This window comes from Haliotis rubra, unplaced genomic scaffold (genome assembly GCF_003918875.1).
Source record: "Haliotis rubra isolate DU_JTF1 unplaced genomic scaffold, ASM391887v1 Scf3, whole genome shotgun sequence".
NCBI lineage: Eukaryota > Metazoa > Mollusca > Gastropoda > Lepetellida > Haliotidae > Haliotis > Haliotis rubra.
Window position 1 is genome coordinate 2,647,662 of NW_025766968.1, and position 7,671 is coordinate 2,655,332.

A 7,671-nucleotide genomic window follows, 5' to 3' on the forward strand; every position below is an offset into this window, starting at 1 on the left:
ATTCAGATAAAGTCACAGAAGCACGTATTCAGACATGAAGAAAGAAGGTACAGATTTCTCAATGTATGCACATAGGTTTATGATATATACTCAAGGACAAAAGTATTGCAACACCGATGATTTTTCACCCCCACCCCCATATAGTCATTCATATTCAAATCATAATCATATTTCCATTATTATTTTGACTCTCTGGGAGTACCTTACAATCATTTTAGATATTCACGTGCTAAGATCAAAGGCAAGCTTTGCGTGCAATACGTTGATCCGTCGTTAAGCAAATATTAAGTTTCAGGTGTTCTTACAGCTCGATAATTCATAACACCATTTTTGGGTATATTGCTCAGAAAGATGTGAAATGCAGAGTTTGGACAAGATCTTTCAACAAGCGTTGCACAAACAAGATGTGTGCCCAGGACATCGCTGTTTAATCCTTACATTCCTACGTCTTAAACTTTAAAAGACCAGGCGCTGTTGAATACCAGATTAGGTGTAGTGGTGATTTTCCTATCTCCATCTGTGCTTCCGTATCACGAGTAATTGATCCTTCCGCTGCTTTATCAGAAACGGATGCCCTCACCAGACAAACACTGCTATTTAATGACCAACGTTGTATCCTTTGACTAATTAAAGGTAAGAGACATCAGTTGAAACGTTTCGCCAAATTCCAGAATGTTTCTTATGTACAGTTACCGTAACCTTTTGACCCATTTAAGATCATATGTATTATATGTTCTTTACTCAAAACGATGAAAATGGAAAAAAGAGGAAATTAAGGTCCAAATGGAATCTTATAAAATTTCTCTATATGTATATCTTGATATTTAATGAGCACCGTTGTATCCTTTGACTAATTAAAGATGAGAGATATCAGCTGAAACGTTTCGCCAAATTCAAGAATGTTTCTTCCGTAGTTTGTGTAACCTTTTGACCCAATTAAGATCACATGCATTATATATTTCAACGCAAAACGATTAAAACGAAAAGAGGAACAGGTCTTTTAGAAATCTTATGAAATTGTCTGTATATTTATATTTCGATATGACATACAACAAAATCTTATGTGATCATGAAGCTTTCATGTTTTACAAGGTACAAGAGCAGTTACCTCTACCATCAAGCACGATTGGTGCTACCACTGGGACAGGAAATGCTCGCCTGCAACCTGAACACCTGGTGTCATCAAGATTTCACGGTTTCCAGTTTCCAGTGCCGAGAATGATTCTGTAGTGTGGGCTATTTAAGGAAGGTGCGGTGGGGTAGCCTAGCGGTTAAAGCGTTTGCTCGTCACGCCGAAGAACCGGGTTCGATTCCCCACATGGGTACATTGAGTGAAGCCCATTTCTGGTGTCCCCCGCCGTGATATTGCTGGAATATTGCTAAAAGCGGCGTAAAACCACACTCACTCACTCGCTATTTCAGAAATAGAACCCTGGAATGTACAATCACACGGGCATTTGGACATTTCACTTGTGTTTTATTTAACGTGATAATGATTTGGTAATAAATATTACACGTCCTGTTCAAAGGGTTTCTATTTCTGGGGTATTAGCAAAGCATAGGAGTAATTTAGTCTTCGCGTGTTGCATCAGCGAAAGGAAAATATGTTCGATGTTCATCCATGAAGAATAATCGAAAACATGCAAAGGCTTTACACTGACTTTAAATAAATTGAAAGTGATCACGAGACATATGTCAGAGCGCACATGTTTTAAATGAAGTAAAGATTTATCCATTACTTTCCACCTGTAACGAATAGTTGTCGTAAACCATTACAAAATGGATACAAAACTCCAATCTATATTTACTCGACTATCTAATACATAGATGAAGTAAAGCACGGTTTAAATGAGGGGGGATCTAAACAGGAGATATCCTATCAATTTTAATTTATTTTTGCGATAAACGAATAAGTGGATATACATTATTTCCATGCACGTCCAGGATTCTGAGTAGAGAGGAGGCAACAAACAGACCACCTACTCCGAGGATATTTCATACGTTCACGTATATCATAATCACACTTCCATACGTACAACCGCCTACCAAGACACCAAAGCCTCAAGTATGCATGCTCGTTCGTATCGTTGACAATGGTAACATGTACGTATCAGATCCAGATTCCGCGTCTGCCGGCATAGTTGGAAAAAGGATTTTTTAAAAGCAGAAAATCAATATTTTAATAATCCCTGGATATTTTCACTCGACTGATAAAGCAATCATCCATGTTGTTGCTAGTTAATACCCTAGCGATGGGAAACGTTTGTCTTCACATGGAGCAGGTTCAGCTTCAATTTAGACATATATATCGGGATTTAAATGTCGGTAGTTTCTTACATATATAACCGTGTAATGGTGTACGATAAACTGGCATTTGTCCACACAATAACATCAGACTGTTTAGTCACGTTTCAGTTTGTGTCAAGGAAATTTTCATATTGATATGTATGTAAATACGTTATTTGTTACATGGGGCACATCGTGACACTCTAAAGCAAGTGTGCATGTATCATTGTCGTACAAAATGCATGTTCCCAAACTCCGTGCAATAACATACATGCTGCCCTCATAACACTGGCATCGATTCAAACCTGGAGTAATTTATCAATGATATTTTTTTTCATTTCCTGTCAATTGATGAATTACCTCATCCTCGTGAGTATAGAAATGGTAAATAATGATTATTACTGTGAGTAATAGCCTTTAATAACACGTGCCAATGGTTTCCTTGGGAGCGTTCGCAGAAAATGCTGTCACGTCATGGCGGATGTTATATTCAGCCGCATTCATTATCCTTCATTAAGTTTAACCTTGAAATACAATTTTCTCCATTTAAACAATTCTTAGTGATATAGATGTGTTGATGAAAGATCAGATATGATATCCTTATGAAATACCTGGTACATACTGAGAAAAATATTACAATTAACATGAATGAACAATTAATTATTCCCGCAACAAATAGTATTTTATTACTACCAACCATTAACTATGCATTGGATCACAAAGTTACATACTTTAAGGTATTACATGACCAATTCTCCCCGACATCAATCTTAGACAATAACAGAATGATTAGGAACATGCATCTATGGGTTTTGAATCAAATAATCAAATATTATGTAAAAGGGAAACTTGTTTCGCTTGTGCTAATATCAGTATTAAACAAATATTCAAACAGACATAAAAATATGTTAAAAGAGAATGTTAACACCACTATTAAAATAAAGCCCTTAAAATTATTCCGTAAATCTCAGTAATGGGGAAAAAATCAATTAAAAACTCGTTTCTGTGCTATGTGCTACTTTAGGCAATTGCTCTTTAACGTCTAATTGTTGACGTAGATGATAGTTTTATGGAAATGACGGTGTAACTTCAAAGCGCGAAGCGGCACATTTCCAAATCAATAAGTCTGTCAGATGAAATTCATTACGATAATAATGACACGTTATCATACATATTAGGTACTATCATTTTAGAAAGTATTGTCAAAGTATGAAATTGATTATGCAAATGATGCGGAGTTGTAGTTTGTGTCGATGCGACAAGGAGACAAAATGGCTGACTAAATCACGTGACCTGTAAAGAGCTGTTCTGTGTTGTGTTAATTGGGACACGCATATATGTCGTGTCGAACTTCAAATGTCAAGGCAGATGGTTCTCATTGGAACTAGCAATCATCTTCACGTCAGTGACAGTCTCCAAATTTCCACAGATTCCCTTACAGATCACATTAGGTGCAATATGCACGCATTCTTCCCGTTAGTGGTGATAGTGATTGGTTTGCGATTACATGGAAAGAATTATTGTTAAAGCACAAACATTTTAGAATCGGAGCGCATTTATAAAATTAATTACTTTACACGTCACCTACTCTGTGTTAAACAGAACTCGCAATGGTATTTTCTGGAATCGCATAAACCGGATTTCAGACCCGATATTGTGAAGCGATGGGCGCCGTTATATCGGAATGTACAGTGAGATTGTCAGCCATGAATAGATAACCGGAAGCATTACAAAAGGTTTTTTGAAACCGAAAACATTTTATACCTTTAACTTTAAATCGAATTTCTATCCGGTGTAGGAAAACAATCACTAAAACATGACATAGATCTGAATGTTGAATACGGACACGTGATGGTGAATTTCTAAGTGCAACACATTTACGTACAATGCTTTTACATTAAGCCATTCTCTCACGATCAGTCATTCAAGCCTAAGCAATATATACATGGGGTTACCTACAAATGAGTATCATTAGTAATAGAACATAATACTACCTTCCCACCGAATAACCATAACTGCCTCTCCGGTGCGCCTATTAAATTTGGATAATCTGGACCCTTGTGGCATGTGTCGTGTCCTTTCATATAAAATCATTTATATATATGTGATATACGAGCAAATCCCAGCCTAACGAATGCATTCAGATGCACGGTGATAGAACCTGGATGGCATCAAAGAAACAGGTTGTACATTTCAGGGCATGATTTGTAGCTATTGAACCAACTGTTAAAAAAAGACAAAAATGTTATACCTAAACATGACTGGTACGTAGGCACATGTCATGCTTCAGCGCAAAGGAGTACCCAGTCCTGGTTATCCACAGAAGCCGATTCCATTTGGTGTGAAGGGCAACATGCATAGGTTGGTGAGTGAGTGAGTGTGGTTTTACGCAGCTTTTAGCAATATTCCAGTAATAGCACGGCGGGGGACCCAAGAAATGCGCTACGCACAGTGCACCCATGTGGGGAATCGAACCCAGGTCTTTGGCGTGACGAGCGAACGCTTTAACCACAAGGCTACCCCGCCGTCCCTCAGTAACCACATCATACGAATTACACTCACTCTCTATCATTCTTTCTCACTCTCTCTCTCTCCGAGGAAAGTCACGTAGAAATATTACATACGTTTATGCTGTAAAAAAAAAGAAAACAGTTGTCTTGCGTGAAATTATTTTGGGCAAGGAAAGTAATTACCTGGCAAAGTGGTTTAAGTGGTTAGAGCAGTCAGTATTTGTGAAATAAACAGTATTACATAACCCGGGCAATTTTCCCAATGAAGTGGGCTGAAGTACAGGCGGCGGTAACGAGAAGAGATGAAAGGAACACACGTGAGTGTGATGGACGAACTCTAGTCTGAAGTGCCAACAAGCTCTCATTGACCAGCCGTGGTAGTCAGAGTGACCTGTCATTTCGCACATTGACATGGAAACTTAGCCCTTATTGCTTTCCGGTGGCAGATAATGAACGTCTTCATATCACCGACGTCATCTTCAGATTGCGCATGTCTGTATCTACAAGCCTCTCTTTCAATCAACATGATGGCGCGCCAACTGAAGTCACATGGTGCCTGAGACTATCCGGGTTGATAGAGACCACGTTGTAACGGTGCGCGGAGTTCAGAAACTGTAATAGATTGTGAATGGTTATGAGCGATAAATCATAGGACTGGTTATGGTTAAGTAGCTTAACCACCAAGACTTAACAGAGAGTCTGGATAGTGGAAGTAGAGTTATGATTGTGTGATTGAATTAACGCGTACGGGTTCATCACGAATGAAATATTTCAGATGTTTCAATCGGCCACGTGTCCTGAATAATGAATATAAGCAGTCTCGGGACCATCCAGATGTCGATTTGATGATCTTATGATCCGCGGGAATTTCGGGTTCCAAGAAGTGGTTCCTAATAGACCGTTCTGGTCGCCAGATCCAAGCAAGAGGATCCGTTGCCCAGGCTCGTTAACATGGCTGAGGTAGTGTCATCATGGACCTATGGCGAGGGTCGATGCTTGTGATTTCAGTTCCTGGTCTTCCTGGTCCAAGTTCACTTATTTAGAAGCCCTGCATAGCTTGAAGGTTGTTTCAGCCTTAAACAATATACATCCCGTTACTATAATCCTGACTCACTTGCACAATGCAAAATATATTTCAAGCCCCTTTCCATGGCATATTGCGCGTTTTGGGGCCATATTGCGATATTGATATAAATTCACTTCCGTGTCTCCGACGTTATTTTGCCATTCACGACCTCATCGGTATATAATTGAGACTGATTATTCTCGGGCGTTGACGGTTTATATTTCAGACCTCGTTGGTGTATTTTTCAAAACCGCTTTGAAAAGACTGGAGCTTGGCGAACACGAATACTTCAAATGTTTTTTTGGTTTGAAATATGACCGGAACATTCCTAAGTGCCGATATGCTTCAGTCTCATCCCAATAAATATGAAGCAATTTCTTTCGACACTCATACGCGTACCTTGTGTCCTGCTTTATCGCACAGTGCTGGGCCATTGTCATAGTGTCTATGTGTTCAAGTCACAAATACGTTAACCATCTCCTCGTGAACAAATATCTATAACAGAAATCGATAAGCCGGTATTCATAAATACATGGGTATAACTCGAAGCTTTTAGAACATGACTCACTTCTAAAGTACATGGCGGTATGCAAAAAGGATACGTGTAATTACTTAATTCGTCCATGTAACTATGTCAGTAGAATATATCAGAGCTATGCATGAATATATTGGTATGTATATTCGTCTCAAGATCCAAGATAGGTATTCGTAAATTGCAAATAAATGCGGCGTAAAAATTAGTCATATGAGCCACATGTGAGCGAACGTTCATAGTTTTGTCATTGCATTATGCTAACACATGTATTCTTGTTTACTCTGGAACGTGAACAGTATAAAGAAACGGGCACTGAAGAATACACAGTCAATGGCGAAAGAGGCGCTTTAACATACAGCATACCTGTAGAAGGCAAGCTGGCGTTGTGAGCCCCATTGATTAAGAACCGTTGGTATTTCACGTCTATACTGTCCTTTATTTAAGTTTATTTGAACTATGCACAATACCTAAACCGAAGCCGCTTGCCATTAAGCACAACGTTGTTTGTTAACGATCCACGTACATCCGAAAATGAATAAAAAATCAATCCCTTGCCAGATTTATTAATATCGATTATTGTTCCATTGGTGTCTGTTTTTACATTACGTACGCAATTCAGATGTGGTCGTATTAAGACATATCTTCCGTGCAAGGAAGACGTACCTATAAAGAAAACAGGATGGCTACGATATGAAAACTTTCTTACCTTAATAAATCAAATATGTTCCATCAGCAAGGGTAGTTTCCAACTGTTTAATTAGAGAATCCATTACATCTTCGTCTGGGGAATATTGGTAATAATATCCTCAAGAATATTGCCAAACACTGATTTAACCTAATGACACTGCTGGTTGGCTGGTCTGTATTGACGAAAACATGTAAATTCCTCTGGCTGAAAACAAAACACCCCTTCCACCTCCGTAAGACAGCAGATGAACACGTTTCTATTCCCTGATTGGGTGGCTCTTGTCGCTAATTCCCCTTGGTTCCTCTGAGTGTTCGCGCCCCAGTGAATCCTATGTTACCAAATATATCCTATCCGACAAGCAGTGGCAGATAGGGGATATCACAACCTATTAGAAATGCCAGAGTATGGTGCGGCTACGTACTGCAGAACCCCGGACAGTTTGGACTGGTGTCTCTTCGCACCGCCTCCAACTGTGGACGACACGATACTTTACAGACAGTGAACACCACTGTTTGATTTCATTATGGGGGCACTTTCGGATTATATAGACGACAGTCAACTGTCAATTTATGGCAAGACTTCATAG

The 7,671-nt window shown here is 39.0% G+C and overlaps 1 protein-coding gene across 1 annotated transcript in view; it reads right to left on the reverse strand.

Annotated features, from left to right (window-relative positions):
• LOC124282417 (neuronal acetylcholine receptor subunit alpha-10-like) overlaps positions 1-7,392 on the reverse strand; it is a 238,299-nt gene extending 230,907 nt beyond the window's left edge. Inside the window, exon 1 of the mRNA XM_046718405.1 lies at positions 7,104-7,392. The gene's annotated coding sequence lies outside the window, so the exon portion shown is untranslated. The remainder of the gene's footprint in view (positions 1-7,103) is intronic.
• Between the last annotated feature and the right edge of the window lie 279 nt (positions 7,393-7,671).